Source organism: Myxocyprinus asiaticus, chromosome 32 (assembly GCF_019703515.2).
Source record: "Myxocyprinus asiaticus isolate MX2 ecotype Aquarium Trade chromosome 32, UBuf_Myxa_2, whole genome shotgun sequence".
NCBI classification, from domain to species: Eukaryota; Metazoa; Chordata; class Actinopteri; order Cypriniformes; family Catostomidae; genus Myxocyprinus; species Myxocyprinus asiaticus.
In genome coordinates, this window is record NC_059375.1 from 40,398,267 (window position 1) to 40,417,820 (window position 19,554).

Here is a 19,554-nt window from a genome sequence, read left to right on the forward strand (position 1 = left end):
GAATAAATGCTGTAAAAAATATATATATTCATTGTTTGATCAAGATACCTAATACATTAACTATTGTTAACGAATGGAACATTATTGTAAAGTGTTACCAATAAAATCTTGATATTTTCCTGCATTGTGACTATATTCAACATGTAGCTCAATATTTATGCATTTGTTCTTAAATGGCAATCAGAGAAATCATCATTTCAACCAGCCGTAAAACAAAAAAAGACAAAAAGTTTAATGCTAGAAGTAAGTTTTTTTTTTTTACTAAATGAACACCAGGAAGATAAAGGTTTATTTGCATTTATATGCACAAATATAACAATACACAGTTAAAAAAAAAAAAAAAAAAAAGAAAAAAAAAGCAATATTCACCTACGCATACAGTATTTGCACTAAAACATTTTAATAGATGAGCATTTTAAATCATTACGATGATGCAATGGATCAGTGAATCAGTTTTGAACTGATTCACGCAAATGAATCAAACTTTTCAACTCTAATGGCGTTTTTGCTTCTGAAGTTTAAATCAGAGACGCAATAAAAACAATTAAGAGCGACTTAACGCTATAATAAATGCGAACCACAAGACAAGTGAGTGAGAGATTGCGAAACTAATCTGACACATTCTTTAGGAAACTTAACAGGCGAATAAAAAGTGCATTTAAATCTTTGTGATATTCAAGTTGTTCGAAACCTATGACTTTCTTAATTCTGTTAAACACATAAGGCAAAAGATGCAATGAAAGTGAATGGTGACTGAGGTTAACATTCTACCTAATATCTCATTTTGTGTACCAAGAAAGAAAGAATGTCATATAAATTTGGAACAACAGGAAGGTGAGCAAATGATGACAGAATTTTCATTTTTGGTGAATTATCCCTTTATTTTTATATTACCAGCCATATTCCATGAATATTCATTATATCATCCAGCCCAAACTGCAGGGCCGTTCACTTGTTTTCTTTCCCTGGTGACTGTTTTCCTCCCTGAGTGGGCATCTGTTTCCTGTCAGTGAAATATCAGGTTATAAAAGCACATCTCTGGACCGCTGCATGTGTTGATGATATGCCTGTGTTCTGATCATGTATCATAGATAGCAGACAGCAGGAAAGACAAAACTGGGATTCAGTGGTGACTACCGGGAGGATTAGTGAATATTATGTGTCACAGGAATGATATTTGGCAACATAGAATTTCTGTTAGAGAGACAGATGGGAAAGAGACAACACTGGTCTGATACTAGATGAGCCATGAAGTCCGCTTAACAAATCAATCCTGAAAATCGTTCCTTGATCAAACAGAATTTTCATTTAGCTCCAACTGGAACTTCATACTAAAACAGAGATTAAGGCCTCATTCACACTAATCCTCTTTTTGTTTGAAAACTCAGTTTTCAGTTTCCTAACGTCATCGTTTTCCAAAGTATACGGTAATGGAGAGCGTTTTCAAAATGCTCTGTATTCAGAGGAGGAAAACGCCGTAAACGAGGCGTAAACTAAGTAAAACTAGGTGTGGACTAGGGTCAAAAGAGGGGCTCAGGACAAAAATGCCACCAAAAATGACAATGCATCAGAAATTCAAAAAGTGGGAACAAAAACCGCAACATCTGATTTAGTTTTTAGTATTATAGTTCTTGTTATACATAATGGAATAAAATACGGGTTGATGTTGATTACATTCTTAGGGTAAGAAGTAAAAAAAAATTCTCAATCTAATGAATTTGTATTAATTAATTAATTACATTGACATAATGACTCAGTTGCAAAGAATCATGCCACGTCCACACTTATACGGTTGAACTAGAGCTGTCAGAATTAACGCGCTAATGCATGCGAATAATTACAAAAGTTTTACATGTTAATTTGTCTTAATCGCGATTCACACATTTACCATTTATACAACAAACCAGTATAAACACTTGTTGGGAGGGCGGAACCTTTGTAATGTGTCCACCCGGAGTCGTTACACTGATGGACACACCACAAGCACACAAACAAGAGTGCTCCAGTGATAAATTGATGGAGAAATGACCTCTCAGCGTTATTTGATGTACAAAACAAGCCCAGATGGGACCTATGTAAGGTGCATTTTAATGACCACAGAAGCAAGCCAAGTCTTAACTATCACCAAAATGCAGAATGAGACATTTCTGTCTGCAAGCATGTAGTTCAAAGCGGCATTTGACGCTGGCGTTGACGCTCTGACACGAATCATGAATGCAGCTTCACGATTGCTGTAGCAAAGCAGATAGCCACATTCTAAAGGCAGATTAATATTGTGGAGCATGAAAGACTGGAGATCAAATGCCCACTGCAATGAATATGCAACCTATGTCGGGACTAGTTCTTTAATTTAGTCAAACTCCCACTTAGACATTGGGAAACGTTTAATGTTATTTGAATTGGTGATATTTTAGTGCATTTCTATCTTTATACTGTGGAAGGCTTTGTTTGGAAAATGTTAAGAAAGCATTATATTGTTACATATTGTTTTGTTTTCTTTCCTAAGATGGAAATAAATGCATTTTGACAGGAAAGTAAGTTTATACAGTGTTAAATTTCAGCATTTTCAAAATCTGCGATTAATCGCGATAAAAAAAAATAAATAACAAAAAAAATAGGATTAATCACAATAGAAAAAAAATATGGACTGACAGCACTAGTTTAAATGTTTTTGTTTTAAAAAAAAAAACAAGAAAAAAATAAAAATTATAATAATACTGGTTTACATGGTTTCATGTGACAGCAAGAACCAATGCTAACATCATCGTTTTCCAAAGTATGACATACTAGAGAGTGTTTTCAGAAGTCTCATCACTGAAACTCTTTCGGTGGAGAAAAACACTGTTAAAACATATTAGTATGGACATGACCTCAGAATGCATAAATGTTTGTTTACTTTGGAACATACTGTAATGTTAACCTGTTAATACGTACATGCATGAGTTGGATGCGGTACAACCTGACCAATGGAAGACAGCAGGAGTGTTCGAGAAGCAAGTTTGAAAACAGTAATTATTTTTGCAGTTGCATTTGTTGACACTAGTAGTGCCAAAAGGGCTGAAATTACACACTTCTTTCATTTTGAAAACAACCTGGTCTCATAGAAACACATTATCACCATTTTTGCAAAATTAATTTTATGTGGCTCGTTGTACGTATCGCGGCAGTGACTTTTATTCACTTTCACAAATCACGAGTAAACGGCAGATTATCAGTTCATAAACACTTACTTTTCGCCTTATTCCTCACAATGCTATCTTAAGACAACTAAACATTTTTACTGTAGTGCATGACTTGTAAGGTGATTTTAAAATTTCCAACTATATTTATAAGCTTGTTTGCCTGCGATAGAGCATTGCACTTGCTTTACAAAAGGACCAGAGTACAATTCCTGACACGTGAGCCAAAATGACGTGGTTGCTTCAGCAATTTCGCTTTTCATCACACATTAGCTTTTTATTATATTATTGATAGGTTTAGGTTTAAGGAGGTCAGTTTTGTTGATTTAAAACTCAATAGAGCATTAACCATAAAACCCCATCTGTTTGGGAGAAGATTTAACTTGCTTTTAGCGCCAAACAGTGGACATTTCACCTCAGAACTGCCGCCATACATGTAATGAACCGTCATTTTGAAAAAATGTCACCAGTTACGTAAGCATATTATTGCCCTGTATGTGTTGACTACTGCTTTAAAAACCTTCCGTCACGTTCATCTACAGCTGGTCAATACTACAATCCACTCCGAAGTCCCAACGAGCCCTGAACACTTCAGTTCACTTCTTGTCCCTGGTTTACAAGTGATCCCTCTTTTCCTCTGCTCTCTTTCTTCCTCTCTTCCTCTTGCTGCACATAAACAGCCCCAGTGGAAGAAAGGCCTGCATTGTGTCTACTGCACCTGGGCTAGCGTGGACCGCGTGGGGGTTTTGGACTCTGGGTACGGTCCAATCTCTGAGTCAGATCGCCAGTAAAGGCTGATTCTCTACGAGAGACCATCCCACATCTGTTCCAAAAGCAAGGATGGTTTCTGTTTAAAGGAATAGTTCATCCAAAAATGAAACATCTGTCATTATTTACTCTTATGGCACTCCAAGGCTGTCTGAAACGGCATGAGGGCGAGTAAATGTTTACAGAAATTTCATTTGAATGCAAACTAAATTCTTCCTTTAAATTTTCACTTTGTGTTCACATAGCTAGTGATTCGGATGTCCGTCTGCATAGTCAGTGATGCATCTCTCGGCTTTGCTGCAGTATGTACTGAGGTAAAAACACAGCGTGCTCATTAATCACCTGCACTCTGCCGCCTGCCTTCTGTCGAGCACATTTTTGTATTTTAGGTGATGCTAAAAATAGATATCCTTGGCAAACACACACACACACACACCTGTCACCTGTGATTCATTTTGCAACTGACACACAGGTTCACACTTTCTTTCTCAAAAAAACCTACAGAGTCCAAAATTAAGACTCGCAAAGCACCAAATGTGAATACAAATTGACCAGCTGGCTTGTACCTTTTTTTTTTTTTTTTTGGACTAAAATAATGCATATTTTAAATTACAATGCAAGTATGATAGAGAGCATTGCGTTTATTTTAATCTGGTGCAATAATTGTGTCGTGTATTTTGTTGATCCATGTTTTTCATGTCTTTTATTTTGAAATTCTAGTTCCTGTTCCCTAGTCATGTGATGTCCTGTTTTCCCTCTATGTTCTTGTGTCTTGTTTTCATTGATATATTGTTTAATTATCTTGTTTAGAGTCCTGTTTGTTCATTGGTTTACGTTCTCCCATGTCATGAATTTAACCCTCATGTTTTCCATAGTCCATTGTCAATTATTGTTGAATGTGGATGTGTTTTGTGCTTCATAGTCAAGTCGTTTATGTTTATGTTTTCTTTTATACTCACATTTGGATACTGCACCTTGTAAATAAACTGCACTTGGGTTCTCTTTACGTCACTGTGTTCGTCATTGCCAGCGCACATCGTTACAAATTGTGAGCGAATCAAATTAAAGAGATTCAAATGGTCAACTAAAGAAAAAAATCATTCAACAATGGTTTGTAGTAGAAACAAGTATATGATTAGAAAGCAGAAATGTCCTTTTTTACTACAGTGCAAAAAAAAAAAAAAAAAAAAAAAAGAATGATGGAGTAGGTCACATATGATCATTTATTTTTCTCTTTAAAGGGGCCATGATATGAATCAAATTGTCCTTGATATTTTGACATGAGGTCATTGTACTATATATATAAAAAAAAAAAACATACTGTAAGTTTCAGATATCAAAACTTTCTCCTTACTGCAAAAAAATAAATAAATATATATATATATATATAGAGAGAGAGAGAGAGAGAGAGAGAGAGAGAGAGAGAGAGAGAGAGAGAGAGAGAGAGAGAGAGAGAGTATATATTATTTGTTGAACCCAAGCTGCAAAAACAACTCATTCTCTACTTACTCCGCATTGTGATGTCATACAGCAGATCAGCATTTACAGAAATACTCAAACCAACCCGTCTGGCACCAACAATCATCCATGAGATTATCTAATCAGCCAATCGTGTGACAGCAGTGCATAAAATCATGCAGATACGGGTCATGAGCTTCAGTTAATGTTCACATCAACCATCAGAATGGGGAAAAATGTGATCTCAGTGATTTGGACTGTGCCATGATTGTTGGTGCCAGATGGGCCGGTTTGAGTATTTCTGTAACTGCTGATCTTCTGGGATTTTCACGCACAACAGTTTCTAGAATTTACTCAGAATGGTGCCAAACCCCCATATTTCTGTCAAACTTTTTTCTTCTTTTTTTCATTTAAATTGAACTTTTATTTTGACAGAGCTTTTATTTTGAAGTGTTTCTGTGTTATGATTGTAGCTTTTCAGTCCAGAAAAGCCTGTCACTATGATTGTCAAACTGCCAAAGGCTGCTATTTAATTTAATAAGTATGTAATCTGTATGTGCCTTGTGCTGCAACGTGAATTTGTGATCTGTTCATCTGCTACAAACAGAGCGCTCGATGTTCATGACGGTGTTTTCACTGTACGAACCAAGGAGAAGCTTTAAAAGGTATGTGCAGCCGGCGTCGGCACAACACTGTCTCCACACATTCACAAGTGCTCAGATTTGAAGTGCACCAAACATGCAGATAATCAAAGGTTAAATAATCTCACTAGGACATAACATGATTGTGCGCTGAATGTTTACGTGATGACAATCATACGTCAGATGGTACTGGTTTATGGTATCGGAGCATTTTTATGAGAATGAGCACAAGTACATGAGTGCAGTATCTGACCCAATTCTGATACCAGTATTGGTACATCCCTTCTCTCGACTGTCCTACAAATAAGGGAAAAAGGACCATAAATAAAAACTTTTACATCCAGCTTGCATACACGCCAGTCAAGTAGATATCTCAAAGGATGAGCCAATGAGATTAGAGTACTGCAGTTCAAACTTTCTGCACTGCTACAAATCCAGTCATGGAAATAATGACCCATCTGTGCATTTGCGTGTATGTGATGTACACCTGTTTTCGTGAAATTCTGCATACAGTATGTGTCTTATGCTTTATGTACAGTGCCGTTCAAAAGTCAACCTGTCCAAAATGCTTTTGTTTTGCATTTATATAATTAAATTAAAGCAAAGGAGTCTTTTTTGCTGCAAAGTTAAATGTGCTGTAAGTGATATAATTTTCATTATTGACTTTTTTATGAAACAAAAGATGTCTGAGGGCCGCGGTCAGATCCTTTGTTACTGCCTGTGTGCGTTCACAGGGCAGCCCATATATGCTAATATAAGTGACGGTATGGTGTCCCATGAAACGGGATTCGATTTTAAATCCTTTTAGATTAGATTTTGAACACCTGATTTTCAGTGTAGACGTGTGCATCTGAAAGACATAGTACTGTATGTCTTACGCTTTATGTGTTTGTCATAAACCACAGAACAGGAAAACACAAAAAAAACTGAGTTGATACCTCTCGTTTTCTCCCTTCCCTCCACACACCACATCCCCCCTTGGTTCTCTGCCATTATTAGTAAATCCTGTTCAGTCATGTCACACATGCTCAGGCTGAAGTATTTGTCTAGGGTTTTTGTCAGCAGCTGCAAGCTCTCACACAATTGCTGACTGGGTTTCCACATGATAATCTGATACAAATTTTTAAGAGAAAGATGCCTGCTGTTATCAGTAAGGAAGAGGGACAACAATAAGACTTTACTAGAGAACACTTAAAAAGATGTTATCAGAGAACAAACCTGATGCTGAGGTATTTTGAGACACGCAGAACAATATAAAAATTCAGAATGAAAAGCTTCCTCAACCACGGATGGACCCTAACAAGAACACAACCTATGCATATATATATATATATATATATATTTATTTATTTATTTATTTATTTATTTTTTTTTTCTGAAGTCCATTTTCAATGTTAGCTTTTAATGTTAGTTAATGTCAAAAGCTATTATAATTTAGTTTTTCATGATTATTTTACACCCTCTCAGACCCTAATAATTAGATGGGTTGTTTTTTGCTACTGTACCTTTAAGACTTTTATATAAATGTCCTCTTTGTGTGAAATGAGTAACAAGAGTGTTCACACGCGAGCTGCGGGTTTGCTGTTGGGTGCAATATGGTTTTTAACTGCTCTATCCTTCACTATCAGCCTCTCTGCAAAGCCTAAATTACATTGTGATTGTTTACAGTATTTTTCCCCAATTACAATCTTTTTCATAATAAAAGAAACTATTGTTTCAGTAGATCAAGAAAAAAGTGATTCCTTATAAGATCACTTTAATATCTATAGACACCTGTGACATGTTGTTGATTAATTCCCTGTGGCAGGGAATTAATATCATCACAGACTTCAAAGGGAATAAAAATTCCACTGTGAACACCACTGCCTCCCTCTCGGATGAGCTTAATATTTTTATGGCCAAAGCTACAGAGGTTAGTTCACTCTCCTTCTCTGTAGCGGACATAACCCGATCCTTCTGACGGGTTAATATCCGTAAAGCCGTGGGTCCTGATGGCATTCCAGGCTGCGTCATCAGAGCATGTGCGAACCAACTGGCTGGTGTTTTTACGGATATTTTCAACCTTTCCCTCTCCTTGTCTGTAGTCCCCACATGTAAGTCGCTTTGGACAAAAGCGTCTGCCAAATGAATAAATGTAAATGTAAATGCTTTAAAACATCCACCATTGTGCTTGTACCAAAGCAATCCAAAATCACTTGCTGAAATGACTGGCGTCCTGTTGCTCTGACCCCCATCATCATCAAATGCTTTGAGAGGCTAATCAGAGATTACATCTGCTCTGTGCTGCCTCTATCACTGGACCCACTGCAGTTTGCTTACCGCAACAACCGCTCCACTGATGATGCCATTGCATCTACATGCACAAAGGAACACTTATGTGAGAATGCTGTTTGTAGACTACAGCTCAGCATTCAACACCATAGTACCCTCCAAGCTTGATGAGAAACTCCGGGCTCTGGGCTTAGACAGCTCGCTGTGCAGCTGGATTCTGGACTTCCTGTCAAGCAGATGCCAGGTGGTTAGAATAGGCAGCAACATCTCCTCATCACTGACACTCAACACTGGAGCCCTGCAGGGCTGTGTTCTCAGCCCACTCCTGTACTCCCTGTACACATCATCGGAGGTGAGCTTCCCTCCCTCCAGGACATCTATACAAGGCGGTGTGCGAAAAAAAGCTCGGAGGATCATCAGAGACTCCAGCCACCCGAGCCATGGGCTGCTCTCACTGCTACCATCAGGCAGGCGGTATCAAAGCATCAGGACCCGCACCAGCCAACTTCATGACAGCTTCTTCCTCCAAGCAATCAGACTTTTGAACTCTTGATCGCTCACGATACATATCAGCACCACACTTTATTAGCCTCAGACTGGACTTTTATACTTCTCTTAATAACACACTGGCAACTGACTATCAACTGACAGCTGAATGTCAACACAACACTTCATATTTATTTCCACTGATTCCACAATAAAATATTGTGTGTATTTTATTTTATTTATGTTTTTTTAATTTAATTTAATTTTATCCAGCCAAACATTAACCCCTTGGGTGCACTGAATCAATGTCAGTTTTAAAACAATGGACCAATTAAATGAATCTGGGGGGTGGGCTAAACATACAGCATTTACATATGGGAAGCATATTGAGTATTTCTGTAATAATTGTGTATGGGAGTTACTATAAATGCGCCTTGTGATCAATTATGTTGCGCTTTGTCTAACTGTTTATTTATTTATTTATTTATTTTAGACTAGGATACGTCCTATGTGAACTGCCCCTTAAAAAGGCAGTTGCCTAGACAGTACAGTAGTCCCTGCCACTACAACCTTAAAACTCTAAACATAACAGGGGAGTGTGAAAACCTTAGCTCATGTCAGCAGGCCAGAGGTACCCCCTCTAGTTTCCAGTCTGTTCACACAAATTAATTGTTTAAAGCTGACTCAGAATCCTCCAAGCTCAAAAACGGAAGGAAGACAGATATCACTTCCTGTGAGCAAACTAGTGTTTGTGGTCAAACAGAAGAGAATATAAAATTTAAAAAACTATACTCGCATACTTTTTCAAACTATTATGTGGTAGTGTTTCGTTTTCTGCTTTAAATATTTTTGCCTTCACTTGGTAATTTCTAATGGTCATGCTATGTGACAAATGATATATATTTTTTTAAGTACACATATTCTATGTAGTCTCTTAATTAATATGAGGTCAAAAAAAAACAAAAAACAAAAAAACAGCATGCATAATAAAGTTTTTAAAGGGGTAGTTCATCCTAAAATGAAAAATCTACTATGATCTGCTGTAATCAACCAATATGTGCAGAGAGGCTATGGCTTTCTTTCTCGGTGAAACACAAAATTAGATATTTTGCAGAATGCCCTGGCTTCTCTGCATTTTTTACCCTTAGAGAGTAACCTCAAACATAAACTGTGTGCTGTTTATATAGATTTATATAAATTTACACCATAGCATTTGTCACTATGAAAGTGAAATTGCCACATCTTCAGCTTGAATGCTAATACAGAAGCGTGGAGATGAGAGCTGAAAATAACAAGCACAGTTTTGTTCCCTGTTTTTTTCTGGTGCAGCTGGATGTGTAATCTGCCAGGAGAGAGCAAGAGAAGAGAAGAGAGAATCCAACTTTCCAAAACAACAGACAACAGCCTAAAAACAGCCTGACCCTGCACTCTGACCCCAGCTTAGCTGGGATATGTGAAAAAAAGAATTTCACTGGATATGTGCCTAAATGTATGGCAGTGGTGGCTCAGTGGTTAAGGCTCTGGGTTACTGATCAGAAGGTCGGGGGTTCAAGCCCCAGCACTGCTGAGATGCCACTGTTGGGCCCTTGAGCAAGGCCCTTGACCCTATCTGCTCCAGGGGCGCCATAACATGGCTGACCCTGCACTCTGACCCCAGCTTAGCTGGGATATGTGAAAAAAAAAGAATTTCACTGTATATGTGCAAATGTATAATGTGTGATAAATAAATACAATTATTATTAATTATAATTATAACACAGTGGCTAAGAGAGCTACCTGGCTAACTATCAGTCCAATAAAATATCTTACCTGCTGTTGAGCAAGAAATACTCCATCTCTGGATCAGTTTTAAATCCTTTAAGATCTCAGAGTTGTCACCACCTCTGAAAGGTCAATCTGATGTTGTTTCTTGTTTTATTGCGGGCTCTATCGCTTTCCCTTTTTGCTTGCAGACTCTTCTTGGTTCAAGGTTTCTTTATTTTGAAAACGGGAGATTCCCCAGAGGGTTCCCTTTTTGAATTATCCATGGTCAACAATCCAATGTTGCTCAGTTGTTGTGGCTACAAGCTTTCAGCTTCAAACTACTACCACACCTATCACTGCACATATACATGCGCTGTAATAGCTGGATCTTTTTTTTTTATTTACGGACATGGCGTAAACATGCACGGACGAATGACGGAAGTGTGAAATTTCACGCCAAATCCATTCCGAAAGCTCTAAAATATAAATCATTATTATACGCTTACCATAGTGAATCGGGGTAAGGCAAAAACATGGTTTGGAAGATGGATTGTTGGTGTACTTTCATGAATGAAATTGTGTTTATTTCTTACAAATAATCTTACATAGTGTAGCTTTAATGAGTACTCTAAGACACATGCAGAAGTTTGCGTGTACACACACATCTCTCGCACACATCGACAAATCATGCCACAACTCAACCATCCACGTCACATCAGCTTGTTTGTGTTTCATTATCATCTTTACCAATCTCTCTCACTCTCTCCAAGCTTATACGTCTTTATCAGCTCCTCTGATCAGAGTCTGTGACTGTACAGCATTAATCTCTGGTCAGATGGTTGGCATGGAGACAGTCTCCCGTTGGGAACAGACCTGTATATATTTCTCTGTGCGGGTCCTGACCCTGGCGTGTTTTTTTGCAGCATAGCAACACAAATGTCAGGCCGTAACACTGCATAATCCCTCCATTTCTTTCTTTTGCACTTATTTTTGGGGAAAAAATATTTTCTAATGACAAACTCAAAACTAGACTCTGAAGCAGGGCAATGCGAATGTTTTGCATGCATTCGCAACTGAAAATTGTAATATGAAATCTGGTCTCATAGAATTAATGTTACTCTATATACATCTTTGCAAACTGACTAATACGTGCCACTTTCTATGTTTCGCTACAATTTCCTGGTGAAATTAACAGTAGAGGCGCTACAACAACTGTGCGTTTTATTCATTGTCAAACAAAAAAACAAGTAGGCCTACAATTGCTGATTATGAATTAATCATAATATAAACACTTATTTTTCACTCTTTTACTCACCCCCGCTATGTTATAATATCAAAACACTTTTACGTTAGCGCATGATTTGAAAAACGATAAATTGCATTGCTTGTATTACAGACCCACCTACATATACACACTTATTCCAGTGTGATTAACTTCTGTGGTAGCTCACCTGAAAGAGTGTTGGACTTTGGACTCGTCAACCATAGTTCGAGTCCAGCCAAAGACGCACGAAAGTGAAATTGGCATAGAAGTGACGAGAAATTACATTGTTGCATCAGAAAATGTATAATAGCATTTTACACTATCGGTTAGGGTTAGGTGTTGGTTAAGTATAAGTAGGCCTATATCTGTTTTCTTAAATGCTCATTTATCTTTTCAATCACTATTGGTTAGGTTTTGGGTGAAGTTTTAGGTTAGGGAAGTACGTTAAACTCATTATAATCTCTATCTTAAATTCACCTAAAAAACATTGTCTGATTACAATCTCATTTCGCTCAGTTTTGGCGCCCCCCGCTGGACCGTAATTTCCATTTTGTAAAAACGTTGAATGGTCACATAAATTTCATGAGATCAGGCTGGTAATATACGACAACAAATTTTAACCCATTTGCATGTGTGTGATGTGTCATTTCCGCATACGAGGTGCGTTGCAACAAAGAACATGTACTGATAGCCTGATACCTGCTTTGCTATTGCCAAATCTTGAGCACTTGAACTTTAGCAGGTTGCAGCGGACACATTGTCAGTGTCACGTTAATGTTGCATTGCGGTCCAGCAAAAAAAAAGAGAGCAGCAAAAACTGATGTGCAGTGTTAAAATTACTGGCGAAGATGTTTGTTGACAAAGAAAGAAAATATTATTTTAACAATGCACTAACACTGCTTTTTTGTTATTATTATTATAATTTTTAACATTATAACAACGTGCTTTTAGGACACTATTGGTTAGGTTTAGGTTAAAGTTATAGATTAGGGAGGTATGTTTAACTCATTAAAGCCTCCATCTAAAAATCACCTTTAAAACCTCAGATTACAACACCATTTCACTCACTTTTGGCGCCCCTCACTGGATATTTCACTGGAAAACTGCAGCCAAACGTCAAATACAGCACATAATTTTGGTTTGCAAAAATGTGGCCATGGACACGTAATTTTCATGAAATCAGGTTGATATTCCTATATACAACGCATCCTATATATTATATGTGACATTAATCAGTTATATCCACAATCTATTCATAATATTACAACTTACATTTGCACAGACAATAAAGATAATGAACAGACTGAAATTGAACTAAGTTAGTTGCTAGTCAGAATGTGATACACGTAATGCAAAATCACAATAAATAATGCAATAAACTGTCGAAATGTGAGGAATTCACTACAGAAGAACTTCTAAATAGTTCATTATACACTATTTAGCTCAGTTGCTGAAGTGTTATGAGTGTTTTAAGCATGTTTCTATGTAGTCTCTAAAAATGGTTCCGGTCCCTCCTTCAATGCAAGTCTATGGGATTTTTTTCTCCTGTTTTATATTCTGCCAAGTGAAAATCGTTCGTCAAATCACTTAGAAAAGTAATAGCACATCTCTCCTCAACAAGCTTCTTTATTTCTTGTTTTAAGGTTAATCCTTAGTGTTACAAGTTTTTTTTTCAAATCCTTAACCCTCCGTATGAATTTATGAAGAATAGTAATAGTCTGGTTGCCTTAAAAAGCACCACTAACAAGGATTTCAAGGACTAAGCAAAGAAAAATATAAACCTCATGTAATGTAACCAGTGACCCATTTTTGCAAACAACAAGACAGATTTTATATTATTTTTAAAGCTAAGGGGACATAGGTTAATCCTCAACATTTTGTTCTCTTGGGGGGGGTGGGGGTTGAGTTTACATTTCCTCTATCCTGGAAATACACTTCCTCAGTTGGATCTTGCACAAACTTTATCTGACCGTGTTGATAAAGTTCTCTTCAGTACCTCTGCTGAAACAAGTGATGTGAACTGCAGCCGTGCACAGTAAAGCAACCCTTACATGCAAATGCATGCAGTCAATCGAAACATGAGGTAATTGCATTCTTCAGCAGCTCATCTGTATGTTTATTACATGCTCGAAATATTTGCTTGATGTGACTGTGCTGCACGTTTCCATTAACTCTAGTAAACCTTGAGAGCTAGTACAGCATACTGAAGTACTAAGATCTGTTGTGCGGTTTGCAATGTTTTACGGGATTGTCCCACGAAAGCAATTTACATGTGGGATCAGGGGTTGGTCAATCAGTCTCTCTCTGTCTTTCTCTTGTGGAAAAAGTCTTAAAAAGGGTTTAGGATTCATGATTGTAAGTATATCACAAGTATTGATGCCAGTAAGCTCTGATTAAGTAAGCTGTAAACAAAGTCATTATTGCACAAAGACTGATATTATCAGGTAAGTCCCACGAAAACATGTTAAATATGGGGGAAGGGTCAGAAATTGATGGGGGCTCAGAGCAAAAATGACACCAAAAATGAAAAAAAAAAAAAATGCACATAATTTTTTTTTTACTTTTTTATCATTTTTATTTATTTATTTTTTATGTATAACATCTGATATAGTTCTTTTTTTTTTAAATTTCATTATAGTCCTAGATATACATATTATGCCATTAAATATGAGCTGATGTTGACTGAATTTTTTTTAGGGTAAGAGGTAATAAAATCTTGAGAATTTGTATGAATGAATTGATAAACAACGGATTAGACACAATTTTCTATAAATGGTTAGAATTAAAATGCTTTCATAAAAGGTTAAAAACACCCCTTAAAATCCAGGGGCAAATATTGTCCCTTAACAAACAAGTTAATTTCTGACAATCATGGAGGGCCAAATAAACCAAAATTAAATCATTAAATAAATATTGAAATAACCCATTAAGTTATATATAATATTGTACAATTATAATACAAACAAGGGCTTTTTTTTTTTTTTTTTATTGAATTATTATTTTATTTAATTATTATACAATTGTATTATATATATATATATATATATATATATATATATATATATATATATATATATATATATATATATATATATATATGTATATGTTATGTGCCTGGATGTTTTACGCTGAAGTTTGTTTGTATTTGTCATTATTCAATAGTGTTCATTCTCATTAGACTCTTTTTACTGTAATATACCACAGTAACAAAAAATAATCCTGTACAGACAAAATGATTTATTTTATTAATATCATGTCATATAGCATGAATGCAGTACACCAAATATTACCAATGAAAATACTTTACAGTTTACATTTTCTTGCCAGGTTTTGTAAGATTCACCCTATCATAAGCACAAACAGTTTCAGAAAGCAATACTTAAACTTAATGTTAGGTCATATTTTTTTTTATCCATTTATGACTGCATTTACCTTTATAAATGCAGCCAATGTGCATCTGTGTGTGTCTGAGAAAGATCATAGTTCAGCATCCATGTTGTGCAAACATGCAAACACTCCTGCTCTTCAATACTGTGTCTGTTGCCCCGGACAACAGTCACACTAACTGCAAAGGGAGAGTGCTGTAACAGAAATGCTCTCACAAATTCACAGGATGTCCCCGTAACTCTGGGCACTATTTGGAGTAAAAACGTTTTACTTACACCTGCTGAATTTACAGATGTAAACGTCAAACAAAAATTAAAAGAAAGCCTGGAATAATCACCGCAAAAAATAATCACTGCAAAAAAATAAAAAAATAAAACATGCAAAAAAAAAAAATCTGTATTTTCTGTCTTGTTTTCCAGTAAAAATATCTAAACATCATTAAAAGATATATTTACGTAAGATTTTGGATTAGAAATTGCATACAGTTTTAAGACTAACATATCTCTGAATATAGATTTTTCTTGTTTTAAGCATATATTTAAAACATTTTAGTGAGGTTTGTTTACACATTTTACCTTTAAGCATAAATCTTTTATTAGGTTTATGCTTAAAACAAGAAAAGATAATTTCCCAACGGGCTGATAGACATAAACTTAATTCAATATATCCGAAAACAAGTCTTATTATCTTATTATACACAGTTTTACTTTTAAAGGATTGTTTACATTTATTACAGAAAAACAAGAAAAAATACTGATTAAGATAATTATTTTTTGCAGTGTCAAACTACATAATATTATCTGAGACTGCGTCAAGCTGTCAGCTTTCCTAGAGGAAGCCTGCAATAAATAAAACAGGTCTACTTCTCTTGTGTGGGTCAGAAATGGATTAGGTGTTCATCAATTCAGGAGCAGGATTATTAAAATCCTGATCAGCTATGTGACGACTGATGATTTTGTTGCTTTGCACTGACAGGAGCAGCCACAAACAATAGAGCTCTCATTTCTGACAGGATCAGCAGAGATTAGAGGACAAGCAGGCGAGGCACGGAGAGACCATTTATCATCCAATCCCAACAAATCACATGGAATATTGTAGATTATGACATCACCATCAGCTGATTGAGAAATGCCAACAAAATGCCCAAAATGTTTGAGAAAGCTCACCAAATCATAACTGGGAGGTGTTTGGTGTAAATAAATTGTTTGAACAAAAATATAATGGGTGAATCTCACAATAACCTGTCCAGGTCACATTTCACCCCAAAATAACAATAAAATAAAAATAACTTATATATATATATATATATATATTACACACACACACACACACACACACACACACACACAGTATATACTGTATATCTAAATAAATAAAAAATATGAAATTAATAAAAATTTAAATGTAAATATAAAAAATATATTTTATATATTGAAAAAAATATTTATAAATGTATATAAATATAATATAAATATTACATAAAAATATTAAAAACAAAATTACATTTTACATACAAAATAAATCCTTTTTTTAGTACCATTAAGATTTGTCATAAGATCATTCTTATGACAAATAAGATCTTAAAGGTACTTAAAATAAACTTCATTTTCTTTATGCAAAATATAATTTCTAATTTATTACCTTTGATTTTGGGGGGAAAGAAGACCTGAACGTGAAATATTTCATGAGATTTACCCTAATCATATTCTAAGTCTGACTATTATTATCATAACGATAATAATAATAACAAATTATAATAAATATGTTTGATTTATTTGGAATTATATCATAACTAGAGGTGTTTTGCTGTACATAAATGGATATTAAGAGATCATAATAGTCTGTGCTTAACTAAGAGCAAACATTTACTACACAGTTTAAGAGGAAAATTATTCAGCAATAAACCCCTACTGTAAAACTATACAACTGATGCACACGACACCCACAAACACACGTGTGCCTCACAATGTCTGACCCTGAGGCAGGTAAATTCAGTCTAATGACATTTATCTTCATTACAATCCACAGGTTCAGCCTTCTTTTATTTGATTTAAGGGTTACAAAACTATTGTTACAGTGTTACAGTGTATTGCTTCAGAAGACATGGATTAAACCACTGGAGTCACATGGATTACCTATATGCTACTTTATGTGCTTTTTGGAGCTTCAAAGTTCTGGTCACCATTCATTTGCTTTGTAAGGACCTACAGAGCTGAAATATTCATCTAAAAATCTTCGTGTGAGAGGTTCGTTGGGTGGGAAGAGAGGAAACGGGAAACTTGGGATTTCAACTCAAAGGTAAGACTTTAATTAAACAAATTTAAAATGGCTTTTCAGCACAATACTCAGAAGATCACAGAACAGGCTTGCTTTTCAGCAGTCATAATTCAAATCAGTCTTTTTATGTCTGGTAGCTCTCTCTCTCCTTTCGTCTCTGGCGTGGTCGCTTTTTATCTATATGTGTGTTGTGCATTTGCAAAATGAAACAAGTTTTTCAGACACTGAATAATGTCAATAAAAGGCCCTATGGCATTTCCCATTCAGAAATAAACCCAGTTTTATTCCCATGTGGTTACTAGACCTTTTTGCCATATACACAGATGAGCCAAAACATTATGACCACCTGCATAATATGCTGTTGGTCCTCTGCGTGCCGCCAAAACAGCGCCGACCTGCCGAGGCATTAACTCTGCAAGACCCCTGAAGGTGTCCTGTCATATCTGCCAGCACAGCATTCAAGTCCTGTAAGTTGTGAGGTGGAGCCGCCATGGATCGGACTTGTTGGTCCAGCACATGCTATAGATGCTCAGTCGGATTGAGATCTGGGGAATTTGGAAGCCAGGGCAACACCTTGAACTCTTCATCATGTTCTTCAAACCATTCCCAAACAATGTGCAGTGTGGCAGGGCGCATTATCCTGCTGAAAGAGGCCACTGTCATCAGGGAATACCATTGCCATGAAGAGGTGTACCTGGTCTGCAACGATGTTTAGGTAGGTGGCATGTGTCAAATTGATGGCCACATGAATGGCCGGACCCAGGGTTTTCCAGCAGAACATTGCCCAGAGCATCACACTCCCTCCAACAGGATTGTCATCTTCCCACAGTGCATCCTGGTGCTATCACTTCCCCAGGAAAATGTAGCACAGGCACACGGCACGTTATGTAAAAATACAGTACTCATCAGACCAGGTGACCTTCTTCCACTTCTCCAAGGTCTAATTCCTATGCTCACGTGCCCATTGTAAGCGCTTTCGACCGTGGATGTGGGTCATTATGGGCACTCTGAACGGTCTGCGGCTACGCACCCCCATACGCAGCAGGGTGCGATGCACTGTGTGTTGTGACACATTCCTCCCATAACCATCATTAACATTTTCTGTGCCACAGTAGACCTTCTGTCGGTTCAGACCAGACGGGATAGCCTTCGTTACCCTCCTGCATCGATGAGCCTTGGCCTTGGTGCATCGATGAGCCAACACCCGGTCGCTGATTTGTCCCTCCTCGGACCACTGTCGGTAGGTACTCAACACTGCTGACCGGAAGCACCCCACAAGCCTTGCCATTTCAAAGATGCTCTGACCCAGTAGTCTGGCCAAAACAATTTGGCCCTTGTCAAATTCGCTCAGGTCTTTACTCGTGCCAATTTCTCCTGCATTCATCATGCTGACTAGGAGAACTGATTGTTCACCATCTAATCTACCCAGACCTTGACATGTGGCCTTGTTAGGAGATGATCAACGTTATTTGCTTCATCTGTGAGTGGTCATAATGTTTTGGCTCATCAGTGTATATGGCTATATTGTAAACTATCTGTATAAATACTGCAGAAATAGTATGCCATATACATATGCAAAGTATATTCTAGCGTGTAGTAGGATTCTCTGAACATAGCCAGTGTGCTGATGGTCTTCATTTGCAATCTTATTTTGAGAGTTGTATAGACCTAAATTACCAACACTGCATAACAGCCAATTAAAATGTGCCATATACTGCGAAAATATGTTTTATTAGCAGGGAATTTTAATTGTGTTTTCTCCTCCCAGCATTAACATCAGATACTCTTACAAGGCACACACTGTTATTCTGTCTGTTATTATGCCCTGAAACACAACATGCAATTAACTCAACTTTGATTTCATAACTTCTCCATTTTATCGTTACTTGTTAATCAGATCAACTGTGAGGTTTGTCGTGGATTGTGCTACCCTGATGCATTCAAACTCAGCATAATAATGGTGTTTTGTTCCCATATGATTATACTCAGCTCCCTCATGTATATAATAAATAACAAGACATTTAAAATGTATGCATATCATTTATTATGAAATTTAACAACCTCATTCTTAAGTCATTAA

General features: G+C 36.6%; 1 protein-coding gene across 1 annotated transcript in view; it reads right to left on the reverse strand.

Annotated features, from left to right (window-relative positions):
* Positions 1 to 19,554, reverse strand: part of LOC127423638 (receptor-type tyrosine-protein phosphatase epsilon-like) — a 112,851-nt gene that overhangs the window by 61,361 nt on the left and 31,936 nt on the right. The window lies entirely within an intron of this gene.